The sequence below is a fragment of the Sciurus vulgaris genome, assembly GCF_902686455.1.
Source record: "Sciurus vulgaris genome assembly, chromosome: 4".
Classification (NCBI taxonomy): Eukaryota; Metazoa; Chordata; class Mammalia; order Rodentia; family Sciuridae; genus Sciurus; species Sciurus vulgaris.
The window spans coordinates 124644874-124667794 of NC_136464.1; the positions used below are offsets into that span (position 1 = coordinate 124644874).

Consider the following 22921-nt stretch of genomic DNA (forward strand, 5'->3'; position numbering starts at 1 on the left):
TTAAGTTGTTTACATGAAATTTTCTTGTTCTTTTCTTCCTTTCTGTTACTCTTTTCTTTCTTTTTAAATAAGCATTAATTGCTCTAAATTTGCTTTTTTAGTTCTTCTTTTGCCATATCCCATAGGTTTTGTTATATTGAGCTACCATTATTTCTTTGAAGGAATTTTTCAATTTCCTTTTTGATATTTTCTTTGATCTGATGGTAAATCAAGAGTATGCTGTTTAATTTCCCAGTATTTGCATAATTTCTATAAATCCTTTCTGTTGTAAGGTTTCCACTAAGAATAAAGCAATTGGTATAACAAGGGTTCCCTTAACTGTGTCTTGGTGCCTTTCCCTTGCTGTTAGAATTCCTTCTTTGGCTTAGATTTTTGGTAATTTTACCACAGTATGCTGCCATGGTGGGGACCTTTTTTGGTTAAATTGCTGTGGGGTCCTCCTTGAACTATTTGTCCATGTTTTTCTCAAAATTAGGCAATTTTTACTATCATTCTTTGAATAAGTTTTCTCTTTAAAGAATTTCTTCCCTTTTTAAAACTCCTATAATTCAGAAATTTTTCATTTGTGTCGTAAGTCTTGTTGGCATTCTTCATTATTATTGTGACTTTTGTTTGCCTAGGATAATTCAAAAGACTTACCTTTGAGTTTGGGATTTATTTTCTACTTTATTCTGTTTTCAAGGTCCCCAGCTCCGTATTTTATTTGAATTATTGAGTTCTTCACTTCTCAAGTTTCTTTCTCTTTCATGATCTCTCTTTGCTACTTTTCTCATTAATATAATAAATTGTTTTTCTAATATTGCATAGTCTGTATTCTCTTGTGTCTCTTTGAGCTTCCCTACAGTTATTCTTTTGAATTCATAAAAAAGGCATTCCATTGATATCATTTCCTTTGTTGTCCATGACTGAAGTTACTGTGTTCCTTTGGAGATATCATGTTACCATGCTTTTTTTATATTTCTTAGGTCCCTATGCTTATAGTTGTACATCTGGTGCATAAGTTGGTCTCTGCAAATGTTATAGGATGTCTTTTTTAGTAAAACTTTCCCCTAGAAAACGGTTTAACAGTGTCAATTTGGTAGGCTACACTGGCTTTGGTTCTATAAGTGGGCTTCATAGTATTGTCTTTCCATTGCTTCCTTAGCTGTAATCCACATTAGTATATTCCGTGGTGTGGAACACCTACCCTCAGTCTGGGCAGTAGTGCACAGGCCAATACAGTGCCTGTGGTTTTCAAGTGCACATCCTCAGTATTAGTAATAATGAGTGGGTGCACACAGTGGTAGACAGTAGGGGGCTGGCATTTTGACATGGATTTACACTGAATTTTTATATTAATTTGGAGATATATTGTCATTTTAACAATAGTAGTCTAATCAATAAACATGATTTTGCATTTAAGTCTTCCTTAAAATTTTTCAATGAATTTTTTTCTAATTTCCATGTACATTCTTACATTTATTTTGTTAAATTTATTTCTGTTTTAGTCACATCAGTGCCATTAAAAAAATAATATGTAATAGTCAATGATTATTTTTATTTCTATTTTATTTTTAGTTTGCTTGATATTGATGTGTTAAAACATAATTTTTACATTGATATTGTATCCTGTAAATTGCCAAATTCATTTATGAGTTCAACTTTAAGTTATTTTTCTAAGGATTTTCAATATACAATATTTGATCATATACAACTAGAGGTTTATTTATTCCTTTCCAATCTAGTGTTTTTTTCTTTATTTGCCTAATTGCCCTGTCTATAGCCTCTATTATAATATTAAAGAGAAGTATCAAGGGTGGACACCCTTGTCTTATTCTTAATGTTGGGTGCAATCATTAAGACTTTTACCATAAAGTATCATGGTAACTATGGAATTTTTGCCCTTAATTAGGTTGAGAAAGTCCCCTTTAGACCTAGTTCATTAAGTATTTGAATAATGAAATGACATTTTATTCTTGCAATGCAATGCTATTTCTCTCTTTATTAAGATGATCTTGTGTTTTTTTCTACCTTGTTCCCATGAGTTATTATATTAATTGATCTGAGTTGTTAAAACAAGTTTGCATTCCTTGGACAAATGCCATTTTATCATGGTATATATTCCTTTTAGTGTGCTGCTAGATTGAGTTAGTATCTTATTGAAGATGTTTGTATCAACATTCACAAGAAATATTATGATGTGGAGTTCTTGTCTTGTATCTTCTATTTGGGGCATAAAAATAATACTTGTCTAATACAATGAATTGTAATGTTTCTTTATCCTTTTCCATGTTTTGAGAAGTTATTTTTTTGTGCTTTTAGAAAAGCCACTCTAGACCTCCTGTTGTTGCTATTTTCATAATGTGTATTTTTGTATTTTTTACTTTAACCTCTTTGATCTTTAAATTTCTAAGTGTTTTCTCTTAGAGGCAGCAGAACTGATTCTTATGTTCTGTGTGTGTATTTGTGTTTAAACCCAATGTGACAATCTCTGCTTTTTGATTATATAATTCATTCATATTTAAATTGATATTGGGTTTATTGTTATTAGTTTGCTTTGTTCTTTTTTTCATCCTTTTTAACCTACTTTAAAATAAGTCAGATATTTGCAGCTGTCACATTTTAATTACTTTCCTAATTGTTTTAAGTACATTTAAAAAAAAAAAAATATATATATATATTCCTACTAGTTGCTATAAGGCAACTATGAATGTTACCTTGTCAGATTCTCCTTCGTATTGATACTAACTTATTTCTAGTGAAATGCGGGAAATGTATTCATAAATAGCTCCATCTTGACTTTTGTGCTAATATTTTACACATATTATTATTAATTTATATGAACTTATTCTTTTAAAGCAGTTGAGAGAAAGGATATAGATAACCTATGTTATATTCGCTTATTATTTACCTGATTGTCTTCATGTCTTTATATGAATGAGTTAACATTTCTTTACTCTCACACAGCCTTGTTTCTGTGTAACTATTTTGTGTATTAATGTCAAACATATTGCATTTACCTAGAAGTCCAATAATACAATTATACATGTATTGTTTTGTGCCTCATGACAAATTCATTAAGAGAAGAAATGTAATATGCAATTCTTCTGTCTCTTATATAATTACCTAAATTAGTTCCCTTTATAACAGCTCTTTGTTTTGGTTTTGGCTTTTGTTTTTTTTTTCCTGGAGAATTCAGATTACTCTCTGGTAACTTTTAGTTCCAAGGACTTCCTTTAGCATTTCTTACCAGATCTATTGGCAGCAGATTACCCCAGTTTTTGCTAATTTTGATGAATTTTATTTCACCTTGGTTTTTAAATAATTTTATTTGGATTGCAATTCTTAGTTGATCATTTTTATTTTATTTTATTTCATCACTTTGAATATGTCATCTCACTGCCTTCTGGGATTTCTAATATGAAATAGCTATTAGTATTGCTGAGGCTATTTGTATGTGATAAATCATTTTCTGTCTTTTAATGATTTTCCATATAGTTTTGTCATATAATAGGTGTGTCTGGGTGTAGATCTCTTTGTATTTACCTTGTTTGGAGTCTTTTAAACTTTTTGTTATGTAGATTGTTTTTGTTTTTCATCAAATCTGAAAGACTCTTCCCATGTTATCCTGTTTTGTTTTGTTTTTATTTTTTAATTATAGGTAGAGACAATACCTTCATTTTATTTGTTTATTTTTATGTGGTGCTGACTATCAAATCCTGAGTCTCACATGTGCCAGACAAGCGCTCTACTATTAAGCTACACCCCCACTTCCCTTATCCTGTTTTTATTGTTGCTTATCCTTTTTTCCTCTTCTAGAATTTCCATCTTAGGAATGTGTTCCACATTTCTCTAAGTCTCTGTTCATTTTCTTTTAGTTCCTGTTCTTGGTCATATAACCTGCCTAGATCTATCTCTAAATTCACTAATTCTGTTGAGCTGCTCGTGTGACTCTGCTATTTTGCTCATTATATTTTTCTATTTGGTTCATTGTATGTATTTTTTTATTGATATTCTCCGTGTGGAGACATTGCTATTGCTATCACACTTTTAGTTTTAAATATGGTTTTATTTAGCTATTTGAACAATTTTATTATAATTTCTTTAAATTCTTTACCTAAAAAGTTCAAAATCTTGACCCATGGAAAAGCATTTTTTTTTTCTTATTTGCTTTTTTACCATGTATGAACCATATTTCCCATTTTCATGTCTCATTTTTTAAAAATAATTTGGACATTTTATATAACATTTAGTAATTCTAGATATTCATCTGCATTAGTCCATTAGTGCTTCATATCATTCATTGCTTGTTTATTTGATTTATGAATGTATTAGGGAAGTTTCACTGAAAGTTATTTGCTTAGCCTTATGGTTGATGTGACTCTTTGTGTGAGATGCATATAACTTTGAGACTATTTTCACTTTTTAAGAATTAACTAGTTTACTTTGTGCTCATCCAGGTACCAGTAACACAAAAATTTTCACTCAAGTTTTTCCTCAGGTGATATAATCTTGAGCATGCACAAAACTTTATGAACCTGCAGCAGCGTTTTAGCTGGTACACCTTTGACTATCTCTTTTATGGTTCTTCTAATTACACGCCTGGCTCATCTGCTTTTATTGGTATTAAATCCAGCTGTTAGATTCAACTATTTGAGAACTGATTGCTTTCCTGTTTTTAAAATGCCCTAAGGTATACAAACTACTGCTCAGTCTAATTCAAATAAAAAGGGCTACTTGGTTGAGGCAGGGCATCTTCAACTTGGAAGCTTGCTCTGGACCTCCACTGTTCAGAATCTATGATATGGAGCAGGAGTTGAAGAAGGGGATCATCTCTACAAAGCAGGAACAGTACCTTTGAGGACTGGGGAGGAAATGAAAATCTTTACTGGCTGCTACGATCACTCATAGTAGATAAGACCCCTGGACATTGTGATCTTATGATGTTCACCAATTAAAAACTAAAGACAATGGTATTTACCATTCAGAGACTTTATTCCACAACAAAGAGCTATGTGGGAGTGAGGTACTGTGCACTTGACCAGCTGTCCCACCTGGATCTTTCCTATGTGGAAGGAGTTGGGAGAAAGACAAATCTACCTGAATTGTTCCAACCCATTGCACAAGGATATTCTCACTGTCAGTTGGACATTTGAACTTTGGAACTTGTGAATCCCATTAGCAACAAAAACATCATATTTTTTTTTACAAAAACATGCAGAGGTCAATATTTACCAAAGACCCATAGGTTCTTTGCTGGTTTTTAGAATAATGACCAAGAACAAGCTAATGTAAATGTTATGATTCAGGGTGAAAATTGTGACAAAGGAAAGATACAAAAAATAAGAAGACAATTTGAAAGAGTCTCCAGATATCAATAGAAGCTGATTAATGTTGGGACATATGAATTTTAAGCATGGAGAGGTGCAAACTTTCAATTTTGTTTTTGCAACCTAGACTTAAATTTAATGCAAATAAAATCTTTTTTCAGACTACATGAGGTGGGGCCTGAAATATGTTTTGTTGTATACTTCTATGATATTAATTTTCATTTTTACATGTGCAGTAGAAAAATATTTGCAGATAAAAAGTTCTATATATCAGTCAGAAACATAAATGTGATCAATGAAGTTAGTTTTAAGAGAGATACCACAATTTGGAAACTCTGAAGCATCTCAAAAAGGAATCTTAGGAAAGGGATATTGATGAAGTTTTGGGGCTAAAATGTGATAATAAAATGATCTTGTTGTTGATTACAAAACTGTCATTTGGACAGTTTTTGAACTGATGATGAAATTACCTTTAGAACACATGGATTTACACAGTTAATATAACATTTTCTTGGAAAATATGTAGCTAATGAACTGAAAAGCATTTGAGCTTAGTCTTTGATAGAAATCATAGTCTTATAGCAATAGTTCTCCCGTTTTTCCAAATCAGAATGCAGTTCATTTTGAAAAGTTGTGGTTACTAGTATTTGTCTCAATTTCCCCTGAGTTGAGTCTCAAGGTCATGAAGGACACATTGCACTGTATCAACACCAACAAATACAAAAGATTCAATTGAGGTAAAATGTAATTTGTATTCCGTAGAAACAAATCTGCTATGTGTGCTAGATGCTATTCTATTTGATACTAATGTGTTTTTAATCTGTGAGAGTCCTTGCAATTGTATGTTGCCATGATTTAGGATAGAATTAACCCAAAGCAGTGTTGAATACAGTAAAAGTCTGTTTTGCTAAATTGCACAAGTCATTCAAAATGACTTTTAAAACGAATCCTAGAAATTCTTCCAGTATCTTTCTTGTACTATTTTCATATATGACTAAGCAATATACAATCTATATCAGTCCTTTATTTACCTTGCAATCCAAGTTGCCTGTTGTCTTATTATGTCTTTTTATTAGAGAAGTCACATTAGCTTTATTGTATGTTAAGCATGTTACAGCTAGCAACTTTTATTGATTTACATGATTCCAAGCTCAAGAAAGAACGTATTATCCTCATTCTGGCATCAGAAGACATATTTATACTCATTCTGGAATAGTGACTTACATCTAATTAATGTTTATTAAGATTTTAAATGTATATATTATTGCAAGATGAGTGAATGGAAGTGGTCAGATGAAAGGCAACGTGAAACACATCTTCAAAATGGCAAAAAAATGACCTGAAAATAGAAATAATAGATACTTTACTAAATGTTTATTTGATAATGTTCTTTAAACTGTATGGTTTATTTAAGCCTGTTAAATTAATTTGGAAATCATTGTACTAATAGACCATAACATATCACAAAAAAAGAAAAAGAAAATATGCCACTTTGAGCTAAAGAGAAAATTATAACTAATCCTTAAAACCATTAATAAAAATATGTGTGTAAATATTTGAATAATAATTCCCTGTTTCTTTTGGGTTTCATTTATTTGTAAGAAAAAATTTTAGAAGAAGCTAATTTCCAGTTTATATAGAAATTATCATTAAGAAGTCTATATTTTCTTTATAAAAAATGAGTTTTGCAATGAGCTTTTGATTCTTTGAATTTCAGAGATTATATAATGTACCATTCTTCCTGTTTTGCGATTTTGATTTGCTTTGGTAAATTGGATCTGTTATAAAAAATAATATATACTTAAGGCATATATCTTTTACTCAAACACAGAGTAATTATATTTTATAGCTGAATAACTATTATGAGGCACAAAATAATATTTTCCTGATATTTTACTTGAGCACAATAACAAAACCCATGCTTACTCATGAATATTTCTAATTGTTATCTATTTTAAATCACAAAAATTCTGATTATTTTGTATTTCTGATCATTTTACATTGCAACTTTCTCAGTAATGTCAGCATGATTGTAACACATCCTAGAAACTTAATTTTGTTCCAGCTGGAGCATAACCTATTTTTCACACACACATTATAAAACTCATTAAGAGAACTCTTGAACATTAGGATGCTCTAACTTCTTGATTGTTTTCTCAAGCTCACGGTCATATCCACATATATTCAATAGAAGCTTATTGTCTGAGCTTAAATTAATTTAAAAATAAAGTTACATTGAATTATTTTATATGTTTCAAAGTTCTTTATTTATTTTATCAACCACAGCAAGTCTGCTGTTTTGACCATGATGCCATTTGTCACACACTGGTATTTCTGAGTTGAAGTTCTAAACTCCCTACTTTACAGTTCTTCCCTAAATACACTGATTTAGCTCTAGTGCAATTGCTATTATATATATCAATTGCACTAGATGATGCTTGGGATCACTGACATTCACTGTCAGAGGAGGAATATACAGCCTCCAATCCTCCCTAAAGTGAGAACTGAAGGAACTCAAAGCTTCTTTTTAAATGCTTTCAATATCTGCCAATTAGTGGCAAATATTTGCATAATATTTACCCATCATCACATAATACCCTACATGAAATTATAACTGTATCTTCTTTCATAAGCTCTATAAACATCATCACAGACATGGCATTAGAATACAGAAACATTAATTTAACATTGTTACATTCTAGACATAACATTCTCTTTTGTTCCTTTATTATTTTTATTATTTTATTTGGACATATTTATGACAGTGTGATAATTTGATATTTTTGTATATGATGAATAAAATATCAAACCAAGGCAATTATCATTGCTGTCTCCTTAAATATTAAAAATTTTGGATTAACATGTAATAATTGTACATATTTTCATGTACAACATGATATTTCAATACATGTATATACCATGTGTACTGATCAAATGAAGGCAATTAGCATTTCTATTTCCTTATCATTTCTTTATCCTTGGAGTACCCACTTTGCATTGTTGTTGTTTATGTTGTTATTTCCCTACAAGCCTCTGTGGAAGATATTCTTAAAATCATTATTCATATCTAAGGAAATAGATGCTCAGAGAGGTTAATTTGTCAGAAGTTAAATTGTAGTCAGGCGCAGTGGCACAGGCCAGTAATCCCAGTGGCTGGAGAGGCTGAGGCAGGAGTTCCCAAGTTCAAAGTCAGCCTTAGCAACTTAGTGAGACTCTAAGCAACTTAGTGAGGAGGCACTGTCTCAAAAAAATAAAAAACAGTAAACAGGGCTGGAAATGTGGCTTAGTGCTTAAGTACCCCTAGGTTCAATACTAGTACCAAAAGAAAAAAAAAAAAAAAATCAAATTGCTGATTCAAGCTAAAGTCAGGGTTTGAACCTGGTGTCCTAACACTAGAATCTGCGGGTTTCAAGTGTATCGGGTACATAATGTTGACTGTGAAGAGGGCAAGAGGCACCCATAACTCTCCTTGACATCTGCTGACCAGAGAGGTTGGGCAAGACTCTCTTCTGCCTGGAGGACAGCAGCCCTGAGTGATAATCAGAGATTCGTGTGGTTAAAATTGTCCTCCTATTAACACAGTGTATAGCTTTTCATGTTTTTCCTCTCACAGGTCAGCATCTAACATCCTTTGACTTCCTCCTTAGGAGGTTCTTCCTCATAATTAAAAATCTTTTTACAGAAAATAGATCCAAACACTGTGTTCTCAGCATACTGTTTGGAGTTTGATATTTACTAAATTATGCTACCAACATGATTTTCACAGATACACAATTCTGCCACAGGTGAAATAACTTACTGCTATGGTCACAAAATTAGATCTTATGGGTCCAACTTCCTATTTGAGGCTTTCCTGTAAGAATATATGAGATATCTGAATTTTTACTCATTTATTAAAATTCAAAGCAACCGCATTCAAACTTCCTCTATTTCTTAAAAGTAGGTATATTTTTAAAAAGGATTTTAAAGTGCTAGTCAGAAAATACAGAGAAAAATGCTTTGTTCCTCACTGAATGGATTGATATTCCACAAAACTTTCAAGTGTTTAACATTCAAAATTATTAATGATATAATAAATATTAAGGATATCAAAATATTTAAACATAATGTTTCCTGCCATTTGAATATTTGTTTACTTTCGTCACTCACTTTTGAAAGAAGTATAGAAAAATTGATAAAGAATATATATATATTTTTTTCAAATTGCTATTTGTGAACTTGATTACATATATAAAAAGATTTACCTGTTTGCTATAATTATTTTCATAAGAAATATAATTGATTTTATATTTCAAAACAATGAGATCATATAAGGAAAAATAAAGTGCTGAATCTCTTAATTTGTCTTTTCAGAAAACTTTTTCCTTTTTCCTTTATGTTCTGTGTTCTTGTTTAGTTCATATCCATTTTAATAATCAGTGTCTAATTACATATATTACATAATAGTCACAAATATCTCTCTGCATGTAAAGTCATCTTAAAAGGGTAGAACAGATTTATGAAGCTTTAAATGAGCACTAGGGACCAATCACCAATTAAGCATATACAACAGAGCTGAATCTATACTACCTATTGTATATATATATATATATATATATATATATATATGTTGCTTCAAGCATGTAGCTAGAAGTACATATCAATGTGAATTATTAGAAAGAGTACTTTTTTGCCATGTCAACGTTAGTCTCTTTATATGGGATCTTATTCTCCTTTTATTGCATTTTTCTTTCACTTTTTTAAGTTTTGATAATATTTGTTGCTGCAATATAAAACTGGGCTTTTCTTTAAAATCACTGTGCATCATGTATACAGTTAAGACTTCTTGCATGTCTTTGAAAACACTGAAAAGAAGACAAAACTAAAATTCAGATATCAGGGAGAGAAACATCCTATGGTAATTGAAAGGCATACGTTGCCTTGACATAGATGAAATTCAATGGCTAACTCTTCATTAAGCTGTGGAAGAAACAGTCAGACTTGGATGAAGAATTGAAAGTGATATATTTTAGAGATGATTTTAAATAAGCAAAATTCTATGTAAGCTGTATTTATTCCAAGGTACTGAAATATTTATGTGTTGTTACTGCTGCCAAGCAGCTTGCTACAAGTAAATATTATTTAGACATACAATCATTGACATTAGGCTACCAAGTTATTGTGCAGATTCAGAAAGCTGAAATTCTTTTACTTTATTATAAGTTGAAGTTGATACATGTGGACTTTCAGATAATAAACCTCACCGTGCTCCAATAAGAATATGCTTTAACTGAGCCTCCAGGGATCTATAAAGTTGTGAGACACAAAAGGAACAGGGATACTTGAGATGTCACTAGTAGAGGATGGCTTACTTCAAGTGTCTGTTGATAACACCCCATTAAGAGGTAGGCAACAAGAAAGCAAAATGAGAGAATTATTGTAGGAAGAAAGATAAATGAAAAGGGTAAGAAATGTAGGGGAAGGAATTTCATTATTTTACTCAGTTTAAGAGATGAGTCTAAAACAGAATTATAAACTCATAGTTTGAGTTGAAAGTCAGACTACTGCAATAACAATCATGGTTATTATTATTAACGACTTAATAGACATTGAAAGACTGCTTAGATCTTTTAACTGATATGTGATATTATGAGAGCATCCATGTTGCCATTTATTCTGCTTGGACAAAAATAAACACATATTCTAGAACATTCAATCTCTAAATTTAAAAACATTTCAAGAGATTAAATAGTATAAATAAGGTCAATATTTTTAAAATATCAATTTTAGAGATAAAATAGTCATTATACAATTTATTTTGATGAAATTAAAGCAAACTTAATGTTTTTATTCTTAGTGAAAGGTCGATGGATGTATTATATGGGAAATCCAAATATATTAAAAACAAAAGCTCCATTGGATCAAGTCACAGTACTCTAAATAATAGGGAATTGTATAAAGTTCTTAAAATGTATGTACAGTTTTAACTTATGTTTCACAAACCACATATTATTATGAAAGGCTGTAAATAAGAAAATTCATCAATTAGCAAAATGTACTACTCTGCTTCTATTGGGCAATGCTAAAAGAACCACTACACAAAATACCATGTTTACATTTAAATATCCCAAGTATTATTTCCCCTTTGTAAAAAATTGTCTATAATATACTTTTAACATGTGTGACTTCTTTCTCTCTAAGGGTTTTTATGCCTCTCACATGTATATTAAGCAAGAATGTGAGGTTTTTTTTTTAATATTAAAGGTTTCATGGCCAGTCTAATAACATGAAAACTTTGTCCTAATTACCCAAAACAGTCTTGATCATGTTAATATTTGAAGTCTAATTTAATACATTTTAGTTTTAAAAACTAACACAGTGGTTTCTATGTAAGATTATTTACAATATCAACAGCAAGACCCTCCCATTATTCTAAGTTTAATTCATAATTATTTGTACTAATAAAGTACAATAATTGTTTTGATTTATGTGAACTAAATTTATATTATTACAATCATGACACAAAGTTATAGTTCACTATTTTCTGGAAGTTTTGTTTTCTTTCTCACCTCTTCTTTTTGTAAAGCATAAACTTGTTCATTTGTGTGTGTTTGTGTTAGGATTATTTGAATTATGCCTTCATAGGAAGACAGGATGTTATAGTAACAAGGTAACATTTTATGGAGTGTATAAATAGAACTCTGATTAAATTCTGACTCTTCCTTTTAACAGCTGCATGACCCTGAGCAAGGAACTTGACTTCTCTGAACCTTCATTTCTGTCTATGTAAATGGAAATAATAACACTTACCCCAAAGGTTTGTTTCCAAGGTAAATGATGTGCCATAATTAAAGCATCAAACAGAGTACATTGGTAGTGAGCATTTAGGAACATGAGTTCATTCCCTTCTCCTTCCTACTTCTGTATAGTCAGTTCTAAGATAAAGCAGGAGATTTGTTGGTATCAAAGAATTAGGGCAGTGACCTGAAGGAAACATATATTTTTATTTTACATACATCATTATGCATATGTAAAGACTTTTTTAAAAAATGTCTTAGACTAAAAGTAATGTAATTAAACATCTAAATTCTACAAGTTTTAAGTGTATCTGTTGTTCTAAGAAAATTTTATATTCTTTGACTCAGTATAATGGAATGTAACTATAAATTTAACTGGAAAAATCTTCCATGAAGTCTTTGAAATGTGAGCTCTCAGGGTATAAAACTCCAGTCTATTTGTTAGTCTTGAGACTATTAAAGAATGTGTTAACTTTTTGTCTCTGTGACCAAAATACCTGACAAGAACAATTTAGAGGAGGAAAAGTTTATTTCAGACTCACAGTTTCAGAGGTTCAGTCCATGTTCAACATACTCCTTTACTGTTGGCCTGAGTTGAGGCAGAACATCATGGTGGAGGGGAGGAACACTACTCACATCCTGGCATCTGGGAAGCTGCAAGAATTAGGAGTCAGGAATGAGATATAATTCCAAGGACATGCCACCCACCAACCTAGTCCTTCCAGTCATGCCCCACCTGCATACTGATACCCAGAAGTCCATTCAAATTATTGACACATCAGTTGGATTAATCCACTGATGAAGTTATAGTCACCATCATTGTCTTAAAACCCCACCTCTGAACTTTGCTGTGTTGGGGACTGTGCTCCAAAACATGAGCTTTTTGGGGAATATTTCTAGTCATGGAGCAAATTTTTATATGTATTTCAAGTTATTATTTAATTGACAAAGTATTTAGACTTGAATTAATAAATCAAATGCCCAACTCTAAACCATGTTTTACCTGCTACATAATAATATGTAATATCCTGAAGAGTTTGGAACCCTTTAATATAATTCAACAATGTAGATATTTTTAACCGTTGTCAAATTAAAACAAATCCAGAAATAGAGAGGCAACATTTTAATTTAGAAATACAAAATATTTCAGTAAGGAGACTACCAATCTTAGAAATCTAAAAGTATCACAAATTCAAGCAGAAAAAATTTAAATGAGTGAGAAACAAATAAAAGCAGAATATTTGGTAGGGAAGATGGAAATGACCAATGGGTTTTGATGGGCAAAGTTTTGTTATGGTTACCTGATTCTCATGAAAGCAGGTAAGGAGAGTGTGATTTAGATTTTTGATGCTGGATAAGACTTGGGAACAGAGTTCAGAAGTCCATAGGAATGAAAATTTGGCAAAAGTTTTTTAAACAAAACTGACAGAAAGTAGTAGACAATCTTGAATACCTGGTACTTTTGTTTATTTTAAGATAATGTGAGGGCTGAATTTTGTCCTCCCCCTCAATCCACACTTTGAAAGCATAACCCCTAATGTGATTATATTTGGAGATAGGGCCTATAAAAAGTTAATTAAAATTAAATGAAAATAAACCTTCAGAAGCAAAAAAAAATAAATGACGTTTAAGCTTGGGACCCTAATCCAATAGAATTAGTGTCCTTCTAAGAAGGGAAAGAGATCAGAGGTTTTTTTGTTTTTTTTTTTTTTTTCTGTGCATCAAAGAAGAAAGGCCATCTAGAGGTTATTGCAAGAAGATGAGTGTAGCCAGGCATGGTGGTGCAGGACTTAATCCCAGCAATTTAAGAGGCTGAGGCAGGGGGATCACAAATTTGAGGACAGGCTCAGCAACTTAGCAAGGCCTTAAACAACTTAGTAATACTATGGCTCCAAATAAACAATAAAAAGTACTGGGGATGTGATTCAGTGGTAAAGAATCCCTTGGTTTGATCATCATGGATTCCAGAATAATTAGAAAAATTAATTTCTGTTTTCAAACTAATAATTTAGAGACACTTTTTTATGGAAACCTAAGAAAACTAAAGTTTGGAAAACTTGACAAATACAAAAAATAAAAGCTTCAGGATTTCTTTTCCTTTTATAATCTACCATAGGAACATGAGAGAACATGACAAAATCTATCTTTGATATAAGTTCCATGACATACCACACAGTCACATTACCATTACAACTAACAAATTAATAAACTATTTAAATCTCATTTTTTGTTTCCAAGTACTGATCTCAAATGACTACACTACAATTGCCTTGCATGATATGATAAAGAGAGGGTGCATTCTACAACAGTGCTCAGTTCAGAGCATTAAACTGGAATGGGTGCAAAGAACAGTGTTGCTACTGCTCTGCAATTTACTCTATTCAGTAGAGACTCTGCATTTCTTGCAGGTTGAGGTTGAGAGAGACTTCATTCTGTTTGAAAAGGGAGTAATAAGTATCATAGCAAAGCTGCTTACACAGAGGCACATATCTGTTTTTACTTAATCTTTGTTTATTTAGGGAAGTTCCAGGAGGAGCTAATGGGAATCCTTGGGGAGGACTGAAAACACCCCTTCCCATTCACACTAGGCTTTGCTATCCCAATGATTCCGATTATTTAATCTTTCTTTATGCTTTAACTAAATTTAAAAATTTGTTTCTTTAAAATTATAAAGAGCATATCAATACTATTTTCTTTACATTTTCTGTTTGTAAGACAGATAAATAAAATTTCCTGTATTAGACATGAAGTATTGTTTTACACAATTTTAAGCGAATAGTAGTAGTATTTAAAAGAGTTCATTTATACTCTTTTTGAGTAAAGAGTAAAATTAGGAATTGTTTATGATTGCTTATTACTTTAGATTAAAATAATTTTTTGTGAGAATGAGATTAAGGAGTATAGAAGATCATGATAGCATATATTCTATTTAGAAAAATCAGCATTTGCTTAAGACCTGAAGTTCTGGGTCATGTGTACTTTCCCTTTCTATTTCAATGAGCATTTCCATTTGTGGAATTTCTTAAATGAGAAAATCAGTCATCTGATAATAGGAGTTTATTGTGAACATCAAGGCAGCATACCAGGTCAGAGAGAAAAAAAATAAAGTCATAGGAAATAGGAATTTTTCATCTAAGACAATAATATGTCAAGATTCATTAACCCAATAAAAGTTATTTACCTTTCTTCAGTAAAGGACATAGATACATAACTATATTAGCATACATTGCTGCAAATTCATATGCTCTGGAGGCCCTAAATTTGTAATTATTTTCAATCTTGTCATTTAAAATAAATCTTACCTATGTTCCAGGAAGTATAAGAGAATATTAAAAATTAAACATTGGGTTACATTTATTATGTGTTATTTTGCCAGAATGAGAGTAAACTGGTACTTCATTTGAAATTTCATGCAATACCATTTTAGTCCAAAACTAACATCTCAAATATATTTTTATGTGTTTTCATCAGTGGAAGTTGCTCTACAAAATTTTTTAAAAATAAACATTATTTGACTCAGAAAAAAAATATGTAAAAGTTAAATCACTGAAACAGTATTGATTAGAGAATAGAATTTGTACACAATGTTACTTGAGCTGAAACACTGCATGTAGGGGAGCAGGTATATAGACATTTGCCTGTTGTATATGCAGAAGCTAGAGTGATTCTTTGAGCATGTAAGTGAATTGTGTCTTTCATTTCTTTATAATTCTCTGATGGCTTTCAAATGCACATGGAAAAATGATCTAAAGTTTTCACCAGTGCTAAACAGATAACCTAATGCCAACCTGTTCTGGACTTACTTCTTAGTATTCTTTCCTCTTTGCCATGTCGCTCCACACTAACATTTCAGTGTTCTTAAAACACTCCAAACTCTCCACAGTTCGGGACCTCTGCCCTTCATGTTTTTATTCCCTGGAAAGCTGCTCTGTAGTATAGCTTACTCATTTTCTCTCTTGATGTGTCTATGCACATCTTATCAGAGATGTCCCTCTCACCACCTAATATAAAAGAGCATCACAGTATTTTCCACTTCCTGTATTATTTTCCTAACTTTTTTGATGATAAATTTTGCAAAAGCTTTTAGTCATATTTGAAGAATAAGGAACGTAAGATTTGTTGGAAAATTTTCAAAATTTTAAACTTCACTACTAAACCAAAAGATTTATCAATATTTAAAACAGCAACTAGAGGACTGGGGATGTGGCCCAGTAGTAGAGTACTTGCATGGCATCCATGAAGCCCTCCATTCAATCCCTAGTCAAAAAATTTAAAAAATAATAATAATATCAAAAAATAATTACTAGAAATGAACATATTTTCATTCAGAAAAACAAAGCTACATTTTCTTTGTAATAATTAAACTGAAATCCTGAAAATCCTGCTTTATACACACACACACACACACACACACACACACACACACACACACACATACACACACAAGTTCCTTATAATCAGCACACTTACTTGAAATCTTTTTTTTTGTTTGTTTTATGAGGAAGTGTTCATATTTAATGATATCGAAATTACTTCCAGGAGTGCAAAAGGAACCCTCTCAACAAACTGTTGTAAACAAGAAATTTAACTAAAATGTATGAATTTCATACATGGAACACTGAGAGCAGCAGATTTAATGCTTCAGACTCGCTGGTCCTGATGTAGCCGGCCAGAGCAGCACACTTCTAAGTTTTACTTGCCTCTTCCATCATAAAATTCTTCCATCTTCTCGCATGAGTTCTAGATTGAGAATTCCGATCAAAGTCCAAGTCTGCAAAAGAGACACACACACAGCTTGCTTGGTCCTCTGGAATCTTCCCTGGGCCTTTGGCTGGGAAAAACACAGGAATCAAAGCATTTCCTTCAACTACAAAAGCCAAGATAAATCCACTTATTCTAAGAAACAATAGAAATGAAATTTCCACTGGGATCAAATTCAACACAGCTGATTAGCATTTCTTTCATGCTAAGTATTTGGCTTAGATGTCAGGTTAGGGGTTAGGAGATGAGAATCCATTGACTTGTTTTATTAAACATGAACATCCACCACAGAGTAATCAACTTGGGTTTTACTTCTTAAAATGCTCTTTTCCGTTCTTAATGATCACTATTAAGTATCATATCTTGGACCAATTTTTGTTTGGTTTTCACATTTTTCCAGTTTGACAGTAAGAAGCTTATTCTACCACAATTAACAAACCAGACCACCCACCAACTGCTGTAGGTCTTTGGGTAACATTTCGATGTATTTTATGTGTGTTTTCGATTCATCTTCAGTAGCAATTATATCCTATTCATAAAAAGACCCAAGTTTCAAATTGTTGTTTCTATCCAACATCTAATCTAAGTGGACAGGCACGGGGACCTAGGAAGATACCGGAAGACACAATATTCTCCTTGGAATGGATAACTAACCTTGTTTGTGCTTCCATTACCCAGCACCAAACTTTCTACCTTCTTTTCAACAGATCTGGAACAAGAAGTCAATCAAGTGCAGTTTCTCTCAGGCTGTCTGATGAAGTCAGGCCCAACAAGGATGGTAGATCCCTGCCCTCTATTCTTCCTTATGCCCCACCCTGACTTTAATTCCTCAGTACCTTTTACTCCAGATTCACATCACTTTGTTGCCCAGATCTCAAATTTCCTACTTCAAGGTTCACTTCATATTGTATTAACCTCCAAATGTCTCTCCAAACTTTAAGACATCTGCTTTCCTGTTCTCTTCTGGCTCTGTACATTTTCTCATTTAAGGCATTTATCACTATCCTCAGTAAGATTAGCCTGGGTCAGCCCTTACCCTTGGCCAACAGGGTAAGAGGATCAGGAATATCTATTTGGGGAAGTTGTTTCAGAAGAAGCCCCTTTATCTTCCAGTTTCCACTGGATCCTGTTTAATGGGTCCAGGATAAATTCCATAGTCAATATATCCCAAGCATCCAGTAACATATTGCACATATTATATTTTTAATCAATGAATACTCACTGAATTTCTGGGACAATTAAAAAGGTATTTCTGCCGTTTTCCCATATAATTGAACAAGTAATTTTGATTGACACAAGATCGCTTCTCTGACGTTGGTTGTCCTGCTTCGTGCCTGGCAGGCCACACCGTGTGGTACAGAGCAGACATGCAAGGAGCCCGGCAGATCTTCCCAGACCTCATTAAGTGGCATGTTCAGTCAGAAAATTCGGGTGGAAATCCTGAGGGTATTCTTTGTGATCAAAACAAAATTCTAAGTTCTCCAAATTAATTCAAGCAAGATAAGGTAGAGAAGCAATCAACAGCTATATGAAAAAATGTTCAACATCTTTAGTAATAAGAAAAATGCAAATCAAAACTACCCTAAGATTCTATCTCACCCCAATTAGAATGGCAATTATCAAGAATACAAGCAACAATAGGTGTTGGAGAGGATGTGGGGAAAATGGTACACTCATACATTGCTGGTGGGACTGCAAATTAGTGCAGCCACTCTGGAAAGCAGTGTGGAGATTCCTCAGAAAGCTTGGAATGGAACCACCATTTGACCCAGCTATCCCACTCCTTGGCCTATACCCAAAGGACTTAAAATCAGCATACTACAGAGATACAGCCACATCAATGTTCATAGCTGCTCAATTCACAATAGCCAGATTGTGGAACCAACCTAGATGTCCTTCAATTGATGAATGGATAAAGAAACTGTGGTATATATATGTATATATATATATATACATATATATATATATATATATACACACACACAATGGAATATTACTCAGCTATAAAGAATAATAAAATTATGGCATTTGCAGGCAAATGGATGAAATTGGAGAATATCATGTTAAGTGAGATAAGCCACTCTCAAAAATCCAAAAGAGGAATGATCTCACTGATAAGCAGATGATGACACTTAATGGGGGGTGCGGGGGGCAAGAATGGAGGAAGGAGGGACTGTATATAGGGAAAAGAGAGGTGGGAGGGGTGGGGGGGAAGAAAAAATAACGGAATGAATCAAATATCATTATTCTATGTAAATATATGAATATGCAAATAGTATGCTGTTACTCCATGTACAAACTGAACCAACATGTATCCCATTTGTTTACAATAAAAATAAATTAAAAATAAAATAAAATAAAACAGGCTAGGGATGTTTAAAAAAAAAGAATGGGATTAGTGCCCTTAAAAGGAGTCCAAAGGAGCTTGTCTCTTCCTTCTGCCACATGAGGACTCAGTGAGAAGGTGCATCCATAAAAAAGTGGGCCCTCACCAGATGGCTCTGCAGAGCCTTGACCTTAGACTTCTTGGTTTCCAGAACTGTGAGAAATAAATGGCTGTTTTTTATTATTGACAGTTTCCCAAGTTCTAGCATTTTTTACATTTTTATTTATTTTATTTTATTTTTTTACTAGCAGTCTGAATGGACAGATGCAAGCTAGTTTAAGAAAATAGAAGTTTTAGGAAATGAATATAGCAGGTTTTCTCACAGCATGACCCATTATATTCCTTATTTTTGAAGATAATGAAGACAGCAAATCTTCTGAACCTTCTCTACCTTATCTTGCTTGAATTAATTTGGAGAACTTAGAATTTTGTGAAGTCTTAGTCTTTCTTTTGTGTCTTAATACTTTTTTGTTCCTGAGTAACCTTGAAAAGCTTGAAAAAATGTCTTCACCTCACCAGATCAAATAATAGAAACTTGATTCATATTAGAGAGAATAACATGAATATATTTTATCAAGATAGCAGGACTTCGTATCTAAAGAATATTGGTAACTGTGTTATATATACACAATGGAATATTATTCAGCCATAAATAACAATAATATTATGGCATTTGCAGATAAATGGATGGAATTGGAGAATATCATGTGAAGTCAAATAAGCCAATCCCAAAAATACCAAAGGCTGAATATTTTCCCTGATAAGTGAATGATGATATATAGTAGGGGTGGAGGAGTCAGGGAGAGAGAAGAATGGAGGAACTTTAGATTACATAGAGGGAAATGAGAGGGAGCAGGAGGGTATGAAAAATGGTGGAATGAGACAGACATCATTACCATATGTACATGTATGATTTCATGAATGGTATGAATCTACATCATGCACAACCATAGAAACAAAAATATGTACCCCATTTGTGTACAATGAATCAAAATGCAGTCTATAAAAATAAAAAAATAATAAAAATAATATTGATACATCATTGTTGTATGTTTTAGTGTTAGAAAACATGACACTGCATTTCATATTTATTTTTATTTAACATCCTTACCAAAGTTTTTATGTCATTTATAGTTTCAAATCAATGAAAAATTTACGAGCAACGTACATCTTAAACAAAAAACCATGACAAAAGCTAGCAAATCACTTAGTAATATAAGAAGATACACTTACATTTGAAGTCTTCATCAGTACACATAGTCAGAAACTGTTGACTTACCTATATGTACAAAATTGAAGTATGGCTTACAGCTACCTATTTGAAATGCACTTCAGGTACCAAAACATCCAGCATGTTTTAAGATGCTGCTAGATGAAGAGTAGCTAAAACTTCAAAGCATCTTAGTTTTCTTTTTGACTCTTTACATTCTCTTTGAAATACAGGGCAACATTTTGTACAGAACAGGTATTCATTAAATATTAGTTGTACTGAATTAAAAACAAATGTTATATTAACAGATTTGTAACATCCAGATCAAGGAACATGTGTCTGCTAGTATCTAGAGCGAGTAGACGGTTGGATGTCTCATTTAATAATGATGACAAATTGAAATGCATACAAAAAAGTCAACATTCTGAATATTCTGAAAACTGAATATTTTGAAAGATCCTAGAAAATACTAGGTAACTTTAGACTGGAAATAGATTTTGTGCATAGAGTGGTTTAAGTATTTTCAAATTAATATAAAAAAACCCTGTGATACAGAAGAGAGATTTGCTTTATTAAGTTTACTTTTACTAGATCCATGTCTAATTTCTGACCATTAGAAATGCCCAAAGCATAACTGTCTACTTTTTATGGAGGAAATGTCACATAACTGGAAAATTCAAAGCAGAGACAAAATGACTTGATGCTATTTGCAGAGAGGATATTGGATTAGTTTGGAAATTATGATAGGTGACCTAAAAAATGATTTTCAAGTCTATTATTTTATAATTATATTATAAATTGTTGAGTAACTAGAATGTTAAGATGCTGAGGAAAGAGACGTGAAGTTCTTTTGATCTTGGCAGTTTCTATATTCATTGATTTTTAATCTTGTATTCTCACCTGCCTCATAATTAACCCCTTTACTCTAGTGCCATCTCTTATCTTTTATTACTTTTAAGACCCTGAGGAGCCAACAAAAGTGGGAAGGAACATTTCCACTCATATTCCTAGGAACAATCATGAAACTCAAATCATGTCAATGATACAATAATAAAAATTCTACTAGTATACTAGTAATGTGCTACTCTGTGTAGCACATTATGATTTTTAATATGGGTTCACATTAAAAAAAACTTACATATGGTAGTGGTAATACTGTATTTTACAATACTAACTTCATGTATTAATTGTTCCTGGATTCATTTTTACCTCTTTCTTTGCATAATGAACTGTAATACATGCTCTCAGAGGGCCTGTGATCCTCCCACACTTTCTTTGATGAGAATAGAAGAGAAAAGCTGCTAATTTGCACAGAAGTCAATTTTCTTTTCACCCCTAAACTTGAAAGCAAAATGCTAAGATATTTTGAAGGTTTTCCAGGTTATACTATTAGTATTTTGCAAAGCAACAATAGAAGATTTAAAATTAAATATCTTGGGAGGGAAAAGATCAGCAATTTAACTTCAGTGAAATTGCTTAGAATCAATTTCTAAAATGATAATTTAACAAGGATTAAGATAATAATTGTTCTTTGCAAGCAAAAATAGTTTAAATGTTACTTATTTTCTATTTCAAGAAATATGTTTATATATTACTTAAATTTCTAGAGTAGTTTGTTTCCAGTAAACTCTTTTCGTGTATTCATTCATTCATTCACTCAATTTTTTTTTTTTTTTTTTTGGCATGGCATCTCTATTCAAGTCATTGCTTTGGCATTAAATTATGAATAATACACAGAGAATAATAGAAAATAAACAGATCCAGTTGCAAAAGAAATCTTAGAATATTTATGAAATCAAAAAGACCAAATTGGTAGGGATATGAAATATAACTTTGGAAGCATTTGAAATGAGATGGTTATGGTAGACAGACAGAGTCAAGACTATGAGAAACATATCAGGGCATGGAATTCAGATTTGAAAGTGTTTTAATCAGTAATGTAATGTGATTTTTATGTTAGATCACTGTATAGAATGTATCAGTAAGGAAATTTTCACAGAATAATGATATTCTGATGTAATAAAGAGTTGAACTATCTCAACTTTATGGAGAAGGGTGTGCAGAGTGACGGGAAAGAATACTTTGATGTCAGGGGTCAATACCAAAGGCAAGAAAATTTAAGAGGCCAAGAATGGCCTCTTAAATACAGGGTAAGATGATAATATTTTGGATCAGGGAAGTGAAAGTGACAGTGGGGATAAGGAAATAACACAGTACAGCAATGTCCAATAGAAATGTGTTGTCAGCTGCTTAAATTATTCTACATTTTCTTTTAGCTAACCCAAAAAAGGAAAAAGAAATAAGTGAATCAATTTTAATAATAATAACACCATTATATTTACCCTAATACATAATCACTTCAGATGTAATTTAAATAGAACAATTATCAAATGGATATTTCAAATGTATTTGTTCACGAAATATTCAAAATTTCCATCTCAATTCAGATATTAAATTGTCATCAAAAATATTACATCGG

The 22921-nt window shown here is 32.0% G+C and overlaps 1 long non-coding RNA gene across 3 annotated transcripts in view; it reads right to left on the reverse strand.

Annotated features, from left to right (window-relative positions):
- The window catches only part of LOC306659125, a 117338-nt gene that overhangs the window by 47783 nt on the left and 46634 nt on the right, over positions 1 to 22921 (reverse strand). For 2 of the 3 annotated variants that reach the window (XR_013763218.1, XR_013763219.1), the window contains exons 2-3: positions 12628 to 12739; positions 12099 to 12272 (exon numbers count right to left, since the gene is read on the reverse strand). This is a non-coding gene — a long non-coding RNA (uncharacterized lncRNA). The remainder of the gene's footprint in view (positions 1 to 12098; positions 12273 to 12627; positions 12740 to 22921) is intronic. The other variant, XR_013763217.1, reaches the window with a different exon arrangement.